A 14,494-nucleotide genomic window follows, 5' to 3' on the forward strand; every position below is an offset into this window, starting at 1 on the left:
TAGGTGGGAAGGTGAAGGTAGAGATGGCAGGTACAGTAGGAAAATGTTACCTGAGAAATCCTGGGGAGTCCCTTCACCCCTCCATGCCTCAGTTTTCTCAGGTTTAAAATTGGATAATAACAATTTCAGAGAATTGTTACATGAGGATTAAATCAAATGAGTTAATCAGTGCAGAGTCTTCAAACCAGACATGCTGCTAGATGGATGTTTATTAGTAATACAGTTATTATCTCACAACTGAGCATAAGAAGAGCACCTTATTGTATGACGGCTTCTCTGAAGTCAGGCAGGTTAGTACACACACAGCATTTAGAAGCATGTCCACACGTGTGAAAACTGTGCAACTGCCAACTGTTGCTATTTCATCTTCTGGAGGCATAATTGTAAAGACAGAGTTTAAATGTACCTATTGTATTCACCAACCCTCCACTATCGATTTTGTGGACTTATGTGCATTTTGGGCCTTTTGGTTTCAGAGTCAAATACTGTAGAGGGTAAAGAGACCAAGGACGGAAATTAGGAAAAAGGAAAAGGAAAAAAGAGAAAGAAAAGGAAATCAATAGAAGATGCACTTACTGAACTATTCTATGACTGATTAGCAAGGGTAGCTTTTTCTGCTTTCTCTGTTTTCTTCCTTCAGGTAAGTTTCCATCATTTTAGGCTGGTTTAAACTGTATCCAATCACTATAACCAAGCTTAATAAAGAGATAGGAGATTCTCTTTTTATTATTTTTGGCCAGTGATGTTCCAGCTTAAACTAATTACCAAGAGGCCCAAGGTGCTCATTCACTCACTTTTATATGAAACTGTAACAATTTTGCTTTCAATTGGGAAGAAATTTAAAGTGAATGGATTTGAAAAGGAAACAGCTCTAGCTGGTACCCATCTACAGCTGCAGTCATGCCAAAGCCTCATAGTGATGATGGCAGCAGTAACAACATGCAATCCGGGCATCACTTAGGGTCCCACATCCCTCAAGATCTCGGCAGGGTTGCTCCCGATCCCAGTGTCACAGCCTAATGGAGCCTCAGCGAGTCCCAGTCTCACCCACATGACTGTAAATGCCCATGGGATTCTGCTCTCAGCATCCACTCTCAAGCATATATGTACAGCCTTTATTCCAATAATTGTTGCATATATTAATTGGAGTCTTTGGGCACAAACAACAGAAATTAATTCTGGCAAAGTTAACGAATAGGGAATGAAGGTAAAGGTATGTGATGGTTCAAAGAGGTGAAGAAACCAGTCTTAGAGCAGAAGCCTGAGAAACCCACAGCTTCAGGTAGGAGTTGATTGATTGCTTTCTCACGGCTGTGAACACAGTATCCGATATGTATTTTTTCAATCTTGCCTCTTCTTTCCTTCCCTTCCTTGGGAATTCCCAGTGCCTTTTTAAATGTTTTTATGTTTTTAGGAATGGGTTTTGCCATGTTGCCCAGGCTGGTCTCAAACTCCAGAGCTTAAGCAATCCATCCACCTCCACCTCAGCTTCCCAAAGTGCTGGGATCACAGGTGTGAGCCACTATGCCCAGTCCCCAGTGTCTATTTTTCCCACCTTTGTGACTGTGTATATTCAATGTTTTGTTCCCACTTATTAGTGAGAACATGTGAGTTTTGCTTTTCTGTTTCTGCATTAAAGCACATAAGATAATGGCATCTAGCGGCATCCTTGTCGCTGCAAAGACATTATTTCATTCTTGTTTATGGCTGTGTTGTATTCTACAGTGTATATGTCCATTTTCTCTATCAAATCCACTGATAAGCACCTGGGTCGATTCCATTTTGTTATTATAAATAGTGCTGTGATAAATATACCAGTGCAGTTGTCTTTTTGTTAGAACAATTTCTTTTGGGTATATATGCAATAATGGGGACTGCTGGGTTGAATGGTAATTCTATTTTTAGTTCTTTAAGAAATCTGCAGACCACTTTTTTACACAGGCTGTACACCAACAGTGTACAAGCATTCCCTTTTCTTGAAAACCTCACTAACATCTGTTGTTTTTTGACTTTTTAATAGCAGCCATTCTGGGACACCTTATTCAATAAATAGTACTAGGGAAACTGGCTAACCAAAGGCAGAGGAGTGAAACTCTTTCTTGGGGCTAAGAGCAGTGGTTTGGGTACTCATGCCAGAGACTTGGTCCTGAGGTTCTGCTCAACTGCTTAAAGGGCACATGACTTTGTGTCATTCATTAAGTCACTCAGTGTCCTAATCTGCAACACGGGGATGGAAATAATCTCCCATATTAATAGAGCTATTGGGAGAATTAAATAAGTAGCCTGATACATTGTGAGTATTCAACATTCAATATATATTAGAAATATAGCTAAGAAATGTCTCTTTTTTCTTTTACTACATGTTTACCTTCAACTCATGTACTATTTTTGGTTTTGGACTTCATATTCTCACCCAGATTTTAAAAGCACCCAAGGGGTAGCTTCAATAGCATGTGACCCACAAGTCATTCAGGGCCCCCTGCTCAGAAGCGCCCCTTGTTTGGTTTAATACCCTGCTGTTACTATCTTGAAGTTCTTAATTTTTAAAGGGACCTCATATTTTCAGTTTTTCTTTCTATTACTTTACACAGCTATATTAGGCCATCCTTGCATTACTATAAAAAGATGCCTGAAACTGGGTAATTCATAAGGTAAAAAAGTTTAATTGGCTTCCTGTTCTGCAGGCTTTGCAGGAAGTATGGTGCCAGTATCTGCTTCTGGCGAGGCCTCAGGAAGTTTACAATTATGGTGGAAGGTGACAAGGATTAGGCTCATCACATGGCAAGAGTGGGAGTTGGAGAGAAGGAGCAGGGAGGTGCCACACTCTTTTAAATAATCAGATCTCACTTGAACTCGTTATCACTCATTACTGTGGAGAAAGTGCCAAGCCACTCATGAAGAGTCCATCCCCCAAGACCCAAACACCTCCCACCAGGCACCACCTCCAACACTGGGGATTGCATTTCAACATGAGATTTGGAGGGGAGAAACACGAAAACCATATCAAAAGTGATGCTCTGGCTGGGTTCAGTGGCTCATGCCTGTAATCCTAGCACTTTGGGAGGCCAGGGAGGAGTTTGAGACCAATCTGGTCAACACAGTGAAAACCCTCTCTACTAAAAATACAAAAACTGGCTAGGTATGGTGGTGGGCACCTGTAATCGCAGCTACTCAGGAGGCCAAAGCAGGAAAATTGCTTGAACTCGGGAGGTGGAGATTGGTTGCAGTGAGCCAAGGTCAGGTCACTGCACTCCAGCCTGGGCAACAGAGCAAGAATTCAAAGAAAGGAAAGGAAGAAAAGGAAGGAAGGAAGGAAAGGAAGGAAAGGAGGGAAGGAGGGAAGGAGGGAAGGAGGGAAGGAGGGAAGGAGGGAGGGAGGGAGGGAGGGAGGGAGGGAAGGAAGGAAAGAGAGAGAGAGAAGAAAGAGAAAGACAATGAAGGAAGGAAGGAAAGAAAGAAGAAAGAAAGAACAGACAGTTGTCAATCAATCCCCAAGGTACAGCTATTTTATAACAGTCGTAGCATTGTGATACATTTCTGGAGAGTGCTGACATCCCAGGACTGAAGACACAACCCTCCTCTCCAGCTCTGAGCAATACAGCAACACAAGGACAGGGTACAGTACAAGTTTGCAAAAGCTTCTGTTTTTCTGGAAGTGGGGGCAGAGAAAGGGTCTCAGATTTGCTTCAGGTCAGCAGCATAGTTACAGCAAACCTCCATTTTACTTTATTTAGAGAGGTTACAGATAAAGTACATTTTTGTTTGTTGTTTGTTTTATAGTGCATTGTTTTGTTACCCGAGTTAGATCTTGCTTTTTTATTAATGTTCCTTGATCACAAACTGTGGTCATTAACCAACCTTTTGGATCTGGCTTAATTTTAATTAAACAATCCTCCAATTCTTAACAGGCTAAATGTTTGTTTCTTCTGCAACTCTTATCACAAGGCAATTTTGTAGTATTTATAGATTTTCTGAGAAATTGCTTGATCAATTTTTCCCTGCAGCTGTACACTGAATCTGACTTGTGTTGCTAGCTGTTGCTTCAAATTAATTTTCTAATTTTTCCAGTTCTTTCTATTTGGCTAGTTAGTCCCTACATTAAATTTCTTCACCTTCTGATTAACAATTAGCAGTACTTATGGTTATTCCATGGTTATAAAATTGACCTTGCTGGGTTGCACACTTATCTTGCCTTAATGATCAAATCTGTTTGGTATAAGATTTTTTTTTCGTGACATCAACTTTCTATATTCTGGGATCTACAACTCAAGCTGTGTCCCTTTAGCCTCTTATATCATCACCAGCAATAAAGATTTTACTGTCAGGACTTAGCTAACAAATTTGCAGGCTCTTTATTACGGGCGATGATGGACTATAAGAAGCAGAAAAAACACAGCTTGAATCTCATTCCCAGCTTGAATTTGCAAGGCTGGCATTTAGAAAAATTATGTTGTGATTTCATAAACCAAGAAAATTTGAAGATGAAAGAGAATTAATAAAAATAACTTTTCCCTGTCTTCTTCTGAAATGGTTTTGGTGAAGTCATCACACAGTGTGGACTTGGGCAAGTCTCCACCAACAAGATTGAATGTATACATCATTCATGTGAATTCCTCTTACTTCAAGTATCTGCGTCACTTCAGTTAGAGGCATTTGAAGGACTGAACTATCTTGCTCTGTGGCAAGAAACTTTCCTGCTGTGTTCTAAGGGGACACCACAAAACATCCTTCAGTGGAAACCTAAGGATTGTCTACCCCAGAGAATTATCTACTCTATGGGAGCTACTTTACGACTCTGTAAATGATAGATAACTGTTAGCAAAGCAAAGTAATTCTTGTCTATGGACATCCAAATTCTGCCCTGTTCAGTAATTCAACTGACTTCCTTCTGCCACTGTGGAAAGAGCTGATTTTGCCTCCATTTGAACTTTTGTTTCAACGTTCCTTTATTTCATATGAATATGTTTTTTGTACTTCTCCTTTGCACCAATTATAAGATCCTCCTGTTTCATTGATTGAGTTCAAATATCGAACACATGTTCCTTTTATCTGAGTCATAATTTACTTCTTTTGAAAGTTATCTTTTAACAATATTTAATCCCTGTAAACTATCAAATTATAGTTTGATAAAGTGGTGGAGCAATGTGCTGCTAGGAAAGAGTTAAAGGTCAGGTTTGAGAGTCACTCCACATGGTTTCTAATTCCAGATTTGTTCTTTGCTACCTGGGCATATTTAAATGCTTCTAGTTTTATTACCTCATATATAAAATGTAAATAATAATAATACCTACTTTGTGGGTTTTGTTGTAAAAATTAAATGAAATAATACAAATGATTACATGTTTGGTTCAGTATTATTTATGCTTATAATATTAATTATTTCTATACAGGATTTAAAATGTATTGATGCATTGTTTAAACATAATCAAACTCATTAATTGCTTAAAAATTTCATTTGGAATTTCTTTACTCGAGTTTCTTTTTTATAATTTTAAAATAATTTATTTAGAGTTTATCATTTATTTTTAAGTTATATATATACATATATTTTAAGTTCTGGGGTACACGTGCAGATCATGAAAGTTTGTTACATAAGTATACATGTGCCATGGTGGTTTGCTTCATCCATCCCCCTGTCATCTACATTAGGTATTTCTCCTAATGTTATCCCTCCCCAAACCCCTGACCCCCAGCTATCCCTCCCCTAGGCCCTCACCCCTAGACAGGCCTTGGTGTTTGATGTTCCCCTCCCTGTGTCCATGTGTTCTCATTGTTCAACACCCACTTATGAGTGAGAACATGCAGCGTTTGGTTTTACTGCATCCCATCCCTTCAATAAGGAGCAATTTTGTTTCATGAATGTCTTGTCATCAGACTTACAAACTTTCTGAGCCATTTTAATTATTTACCTTCATAGTGAGTCTATATTTATATATATATATACAATTCCAGATCAGACCATATATATATATACAATTCCAGATCAGACCAAGTTTCTGCCTTTCTGTTTCTCAGAAAGGAACAAGAATCTAAACGTACATTGTCAGCAAACTCAGATGGGACTAGGCTCCTCACAGAGGAGGAAAGCGCAGAGGAAGCCTGCTCCAGTGACACTGACTCAGCTCCTGCCTGAAGCACCGCTTTCTGGCTGTGCGGCAAAAGCCACATGCAAAAAGGAAAGGGAGGTCCCAAAACCTCACCCACAGTGTGAGCACTGTATTTCAGCAAAATGGATTGAGAGCCTCAAGGTTACTCATGTATCCTTTGAAGCTGGCATTACACTTTCAGGAAAAGGCCCTGAAAAAATTTATATATATATGGACTTAGGTACAAACATATTTACCTAACAATTTCTGAGAGTGAAAAATTAGAGATAACCTTAATACCCTACACAAATAAACAAAGACGCTTCTTTCTTATAATGGAATATTAGTGATCATAGCCAGGTTTTTCAAAACTTTTAATAATATGAAAAATTCTCACCGGATAATGTTAAATGTAAAAAAAGAACATAAAATTACATATTCTATGCTTCCTATTTTGTAACAATTCACACACACACACACACACCAGTAGCGCACACACACCAGTATCTGTGTAATACACAGAATGAAAAGCTGGAGGAAACAGGCCAAAATAGTCGGCATTATTAAGTGTTCATTTCTGGATAGTAAGACTGGGGGGATATTTTCATTTTTCCTTAGGTTATTATGAATAGTCCAAACTTTAAACAGTGAGCATGTGTTGTTATTATTATAGTTGATTTTTAAAATGTTATTTAAAAAACAAGAACCTTCAGGTAGTATTAATAACTCTATTTAAAACCTCTGGAAGTGACCATTGATAGCTGAGGACATCATGCAAAAAGATCAGAAGGAGAATGGTTGCTGGCATCACCGTGAAAGGCCCAATGTGCCACCTCTACCGGCCGCATTGTCAGTAAGAGTTGGCTTTTTTTTGGCCAGGGACTAATTTCAGGCAGAAGATTTAAAACAGGTAAATGTAGATTCTGTCACAGCTACTGTTTTGTTTGCATAGCCAGCCATCTACACTGTTCCTACAAGGCCTTAATGTTTTTCTACCTCGAGGTGACCTTCAGAGAGTTGCCCTTTCGTAGAAAGAAGTACAACGGTCACCAAAAATGCTCATTCCGCAAACATCCAAACAATATTAGACGATTTTGGATTCATTTGGATTTTGGATGTCTTATTCCTGACAACTCTGATGTTGACAGCCTTTAGACGTTTTATATGTTTGCTTTATTTTCTCTCTTTCACACCATTCCCAGGAACTCATTATCGGATAACTAAAGTTTATTCATTTTAAAGGATTAACACAGTAAATTTAAAATCTTCGTTAAGCTGCCCTACTGCTAAAACGTACAACTTGATTATATACAAAATAATTTTAATTAAGAAGGTAATATATTTTTGCTGTGGTAACAGAAAGCATTTGGAAATAGACTACCTATGTTTATCACTAGCAGCAAGTTATTACGTATTCAGAAACAAACCAAAATAAAGCTTATTTTATATATCTATATACACACATATATATCCTTTCAGAAAGTTATTATTTTATGTATGCAAATGAAAACACCCTTGCAGTTGACAACTGTAATTAAGGTTTCTCTCCAGCTTTCTCAGAGATACAGTGTTTTTCCCTCTCTTCCCACAAAGTAGTCACCCAGTTGGTATACCTAACTGAACTTGAAATTGCATACATTTCACAAGATCATGTTAATCTCATAATTTTCTTCATCTCTTAGCTTGGTTAAAGGCAAAGAGTTTATTGAGAGAAGTTGTGATTGGCATGTCATCTGCTGACCAGTTGCAATTTCCTCTCCTTGTAAACTCTATTTAGTGTTACAAAAACAATTCAAAGGCAGATTGTAGGTGCCAGGCTTTTCCTCTGACCTTTAAATCAAATTTAGAATTTCACAGGGTAGTACGCCTTCAAGCAAAACCTGTCAGCTTAATAAAGTGGAAATTTTCTGCAATAAATCTGCAGTCAATTTCTACCATTCACAAAGAAAGCTAAGCTTTACTTACTATTGAATAGTTCTGAACAAGGGCATAAGCTTCTCGAGTGAAATAAAAACAAGTGCTGTTAAATGTAAGAACAACTCTAAATAATGAAAGAAAAAGGGTGAGTGGCATAAATATAATGAGAAAACGAAAGTCACACAAAGAAGGAAAAACAGAAGAAAAAAGATGACAGAATCACAAAGAGGCAAGACCAAGACATGAACACAGGGGAAAAAAAGAACGAACACAAGAAAAAACAGATTAATTTTTGTCTAGCTTTACCAATGAGTACAAGATCATTAAAATCATAAGCTGTCCTGCGTAGGGTACATAGAATCACTGTTTCGGGGGTGATGAACTACAACTACTCTAATCCCTGCTGAGTCTCCGTATGTGTTTGTTATAGCACAAAATGATATAATGGCTTATTCCATTTTCCAAACAACTAAATGCCAAGTATTTGCTAAGGAAACTAAGGTCAAATATACATACTTCTTTTCTCTATTTTCTTTTCTTTTCTTTTTTCTTTTTTTTTTTTTTTTTTTGAGACGGAGTTTCGCTCTTTTACCCAGGCTGGAGTGCAATGGCGCGATCTCGGCTCACCGCAACCTCCGCCTCCTGGGTTCAGGCAATTCTCCTGCCTCAGCCTCCCGAGTAGCTGGGATTACAGGCACGCGCCACCATGCCCAGCTAATTTTTTGTATTTGTAGTAGAGACGGGGTTTCACCATGTTGACCAGGGTGGTCCCGATCTCTTGACCTCGTGATCCACCACCTCGGCCTCCCAAAGGTCTGAGATTACAGGCGTGAGCCACTGCGCCTGGCTCTTTTCTCTGTTTTCTAAAGGAAATCCTATTGATTCCCACTGACAGAGGAAAACATGCATTTAAGAGACCAATAGATATACCTATTTGCAAAGAAGCTAGTAATAAATCACCAAAACAAACAAATTTAAAAACCCCAAAACATATCGAGATAAACTATCATACAATTAAAGTAAAATACTCTCAATGCAAGGCCTCTTCCTAGACATGGATTGTTTAGCTAGCCCAGTATCTTTAAAACATGGAATTAGCTGCCAATGTAAAAACAGAGAAATTCATATTTTTAAAAATCAGGATTTCTCGGATCCTCAAAAAATCAGAAACTCTAGCTGCATTCCTGTGTATTTATTACTAATTAGAGCATAAACTGCTATTGCCACAGACCTCATTACCCACTGCCATCCTTGCACCCACTTATTTGGATTATTTGCTTGAGCACTGCTGTCAGTGAAATTTACAACTCTTACTATTAAGATGATTCAGCTCAGTATTAGTTTCCTATTGCTGCTGTAACAAATACTACAAACATAGTGCCCTCTAACTCTACAGATTTATTCTTACAGTTCTGAAGGTCAGCAGTTCACAATGGTTCTTACAGGGCAAAAATCATGGTGTTGGCAGAACTGTGTGATTTGTAGAGGTTCTCCAGTACAATCTGTTTCCTTCCTTTTCTAGCATATAGAGACCACCTGCATTCTCTGCATGCTCATGTCCCCATCCTCAATCTTCAAAGCCAGCTGTGTAGCATCTTCCACGTCTCTTTTCCTCTGACATTCCTGCCTCCCTCTTATAAAGACCCTTGTGATTGGTTTTCTGTTCTTCTGTCAGTTTGCTGAGAATGATGGTTTCCAGTTTCTTCCATGTCCCTGCAAAGGACATGAACTCATCCTTTTTTATGGCTGCATAGTATTCCATGGTGTATATGTGCCACATTTTCTTTATCTAGTCTATCATTGACAGGCATTTGGGTTGGTTCTAAGTCTTTGCTATTATAAACAAAGCTGCAATGAACATACCTATGTGTGCATATGTCTTTATAGTAGAAGGATTTATAATCCTTTGAGTATATGCCCAATAATGGAATTGCTGAGTCAAATGGTATTTCTATTTCTAGATCCTTGAGGAATCACCACACTGTTTTCCACAATGATTGAACTAATTTTCCCTCCCACAAAATAGAAGAAATACCTAATGTAGATGACAGGGGGATAGATACAGCAAACCACAATGGCATGTGTATACCTATCTAATAATCCTACATGATCTGTACATGTACCACAGAACTGAAAATATAATTTTTAAAAAAGACCCTTGTGGTTGCATAGGGCACACCCAGATAATCCAGGATAATCAATACTTCTTGTTCTTTTTAACTTCATCTGCAAGGGTTTTTTCACAAGTTCCAGAGATCAAAACATGGACATATTTGATGGGCCATTTATCAGCGTGCCACAGGCTTCATCCTCAAAAGAACAAAGAAACTTCAAGCCATAGCAGGTTGAAAATACTGGCTCAAACATTCAGGAAAACCAAGATAAACAACAAGGCATGAAGGTTGTAAAGGCAGATCTCAGACATAAAACCATAATGAGGTTAGAACACAGGTTTTTCCTGATGTTCACTCCATTTTACTAAACCAGTTCTCTCTTAAAATGTATTTCAACACAATGTTTTCTTCAAATTGAAGCATTCTTTACATTGAGAACAAGTTTTCACACAAAGCCATTTGCCTATCAGAGGAAGATGCATGAAACTGTCCTCGTTACCTCTACCCTCCTCCACCTTCTCTATTTCTACTGATTACAATTAATTAACCCCTTTTTGAGCACCAGTGCTGTCCTAGGCATCATGCAGAGTGCTGTACAACTTTGCAGGGGTAATTTCGTCTATTCTTCACAGCAGGAGATTTACCTTACAGATGATATTTAGGTCCAAAAACAGCTCATTGACTTGTCCAAACTCACACAGTTATTAAATACAGTGTGGCTTGACCTTGGAAGTCAGATCCTCTTGGCCATCAGTTTATAATAACTTATTTATGACATGAATTTATGACACTTCTGGTCAACTGTCCCCATATTTTTGTTTGAAAGTGTTTGCTCTAGATGGAGAAGTTCAGGAAAATTTTTAAAAATGGATTTGAACTTTTTAAAATTATTCACAAAAAACAGTAAACAATCAGATCCATTTCCTCTTTACTATGTTTTGAATAAGCTTTGGTGCTGCTTTGGAGAAAGCAAGCAGCCTGAATATACCTTGAGCTTTGGAGAAGGAGGGGAGAAATATATTTTACTTAAGACAGGACTTTAAATCAAATACATTTGAGGTTAGGAAGGAAAATGAATTAAATCACCGTGACAGTGAGATGTTTACGGTGCTGTCTGGTGGCCAGTGAAAGGTGACTCCTTGATATACTTTTGCCAGTCTGTTTGCATTTTCCTTGGCCATATTCTTTCCATGACCTTGAGATAGCCATGTGGCCTCCTGTCTTGGTGTTTTGGTTAGAAATCTATCAAATGAAAATTATTATTTCAGTCCCTGTTTTCTTCAGATGGGTGGAGAATACCTAAAAATGAAAATCTAGACCTGAAAACTCGTTTCAAAAATAATTCTCAAATTTGTTTCTTCTCCACCTACACCACTACCTCCATAATCAAGCTAAGCATCTCTCACTTACTGTGTCCCTTAGCTTCCTGACAGGTCTTGGTGATTCCATTCTCGACCCTGGCAAACCTGATCTTCATGTTGCCACTGGTGCAATCTTAATACAATTACTGAACTCTTCCATTTAAAACACCTCAATGGCTTCCCAGTTGCTGTTTGAGTATGAGTCAGATGGCATAACTCATGTATTTATCTGGCTCCTAACTAACCACTTTGACCCCATCTCCTCCATGTTTAACTAACCATGTTGACTTTATCTCCTTCAAGGTTAACCCCTTTGACCTCATCTTCTCAAAAGTTTTCCATAGGCACATGCCTTTGTTAAAGATGCTCTTGACTGCATTACTTCTACTCTGTTATTAACTGCTTCTCATTCTTGCAGGCTTTGATTCTCATACATGAGGCTTATAAAGAAGTCCTAGGCTGGGCACGGTGGCTCAAGCCTGTAATTCCAGCACTTTGGGAGGTCAAGGTGGGTGGATCACAAGGTCAAGAGATCGAGACCATCCTGGTCAACATGATGAAACCCTGTCTCTCCTAAAAATACAAAAAATTACCTGGGCATGGTGGTGGTGCATGCCTGTAATCCCAGCTACTCAGGAGGCTGAGGCAGGAGAATTGCCTGAACCCAGGAGGTGGAGGTTGCGGTTAGCAAGAATGGAAGTGAGGACATGAAAATGTATGATAAAAAAGTAGCAGGGCGGATGGATTGGATGTCTGTATTAGTCCATTCTCATGCTGCTGTAAGGAATTGCCCAAGACTGGGTGATTTATAAAGGAAAGAGGTTTAATTGACTCACAGTTCCACAGGGCTGGGGAGGCCTCAGGAGACTTACAGTCATGGTAGAAGGGAAATCAGGTATGTTCTTCTTCACATGGTGGCAGGAGAGAGAAGAACGAGAGCCAAGCAAAGGGTAAGCCCTTTATAAAACTATCAGATCTTGTGAAAACTTACTCATTATCACAAGAATAGCATGGGAAAAACTGCTTCCATGATTCAATTACCTTCTGCTGGGTCTCTTCTACCATATATGGGGATTATGGGAACTACAATTCAAGGTAAGATTTGGTAGGGACACAGCCAAACCATATCATTATCTCAGTACGGTTGGAGAATTGTTGCATGATAATACTAGAGAGAAACTGCACTCCAGCCTGGGTAACAAGAGCGAAACTCCGTCTCAAAAAAAAAAAAGAAGTCCTAATACAGAGATATCATCATAGGCTTCCTAGATTTACCTAAAATTTAACTTTCCACTGTACTTAGCAAATAGACACTTGGTTGTTTCCCTTTATCCAACCTCAAATCCTGGGCCATAAACACATTAATGTAAATGAAAAGATCACAATGCTTACTGCAAACACTCAGGGGAGATTATCAAAACCTAACAGGAATATTGGCCTGTAGTTTTCTTTTCTTGCAATGACTTTGTCTAGATTTGGTATCAAGATAGTGCTGGCCTCACAAAATGAGTTTGGACGTATTCCTTCTTCGTTAATGTTTGCGAAGAATTTAAGAAGGCTTGGTGTAAATTATTTAAATGGTAGAATTTATCTGTGAAGCTATCTAGTCCTAGCATCTCTTGGTTGGGAGATTTTCGATTACTGATTCAACATTCTTATTCATGATTGATTCATTCCAATTTTGTTTCTTCATGATTTAGTCTTGGTAGGTTGTACATTTCAAGAAAAAAGTATTCATTTCTTCTGGGTTATCCAATTTGTTGGCACATAATGGTGCATAGAAGTCTCTTATAATCCTTTATACTTCTATAGCATCAGTTTCAATGTCTTCTCTTTCATATATGATTTTATTTTAGTCTTTTCTATTTTATCTTAGTCAATCTAGTTAAGGGTTTGTCTATTTTGTTTATCTTTTCAAAAAAAAGGCTACTGTTTAATTTTTACATATTTGTGAATTTTCCATTTTTCCCTTCTCTTTTTAATTTCCAGTTTCATTCCATTGTGATCAGAAAAGATACTTGGCACAATTTTAGTCTTCTTAAATTTATTGAGATTTTTTTAAGCCCTGACATATAATCAATCCTGCTGTGTGTGCTTGACAAGAATGTATATTTCGTGGCCATTAGATGAAATGTTCTGCATATTTCTGTTAGGTCCATTTGGTGTATGGTGTTGTTCAAGTCTGCTATTTCCTTAGTAATTTTTGGTCTGGATAATCTATTCATTTTTGAAAGTGGAGATTAAAGTATGCTGCTATTATTGTATTTCTGTCGATTTCTCCCTTCAGCTATATCAATGTTTGCTGCATATACATTTATATTAATATATACAACTCATATATATAGGTATTCTGATGTTAGAGGTATATATAATTATTACATCTTCCTGATTGATTAATTGACCTTTTCCTTTATCATTATATATTGAACTTCTTTGCCTCCTGTTACAATTTCTGATTTAGAGTCTATATTGTCTATATATAGCCATCCCTGCTCTCTTTTGGTTACCACTTCATGGAATATCATTGTTTCATTCCTTCACTTTCAGCCCATGAATGGGTTTTAAATCCAAAGTTAGTCTTTATCAGCATATAGTTTGATCTAATTTTTTTAATTCGTTCAACCAGTCTATGTCTTTTCATTGGGCAATCTAATCCATTTATATTTCCTTTTGTTTTCAGAGACTTTATTTATAGAAACATTTTAGGTTTACAGAAAGATTGGGCAAAAAGTAGAGTTTTCATATACTCTCTCTTACTCCTCCAAAGTAATTTTCCTTATTATTAACATCCTACATTAGTTCAGTGCATTTGTTAAAATTGTGGAATCAACACTGTACATTATCATTAACTTAAATTTGTAGTTACATTAAGGTTTATTTGTGGTGCACACTTCTATGGGTTTTGACAAATGTATGTCATAAAATGTATTCATGTTTAAAAAGTATATTTCTCAAATTTTTGGTGACTTCATTTTTTATTTTTAATTGATTTATAACAACTATATGATTGATGAGT

This window comes from Callithrix jacchus, chromosome 5 (genome assembly GCF_049354715.1).
Source record: "Callithrix jacchus isolate 240 chromosome 5, calJac240_pri, whole genome shotgun sequence".
NCBI classification, from domain to species: domain Eukaryota; kingdom Metazoa; phylum Chordata; class Mammalia; order Primates; family Cebidae; genus Callithrix; species Callithrix jacchus.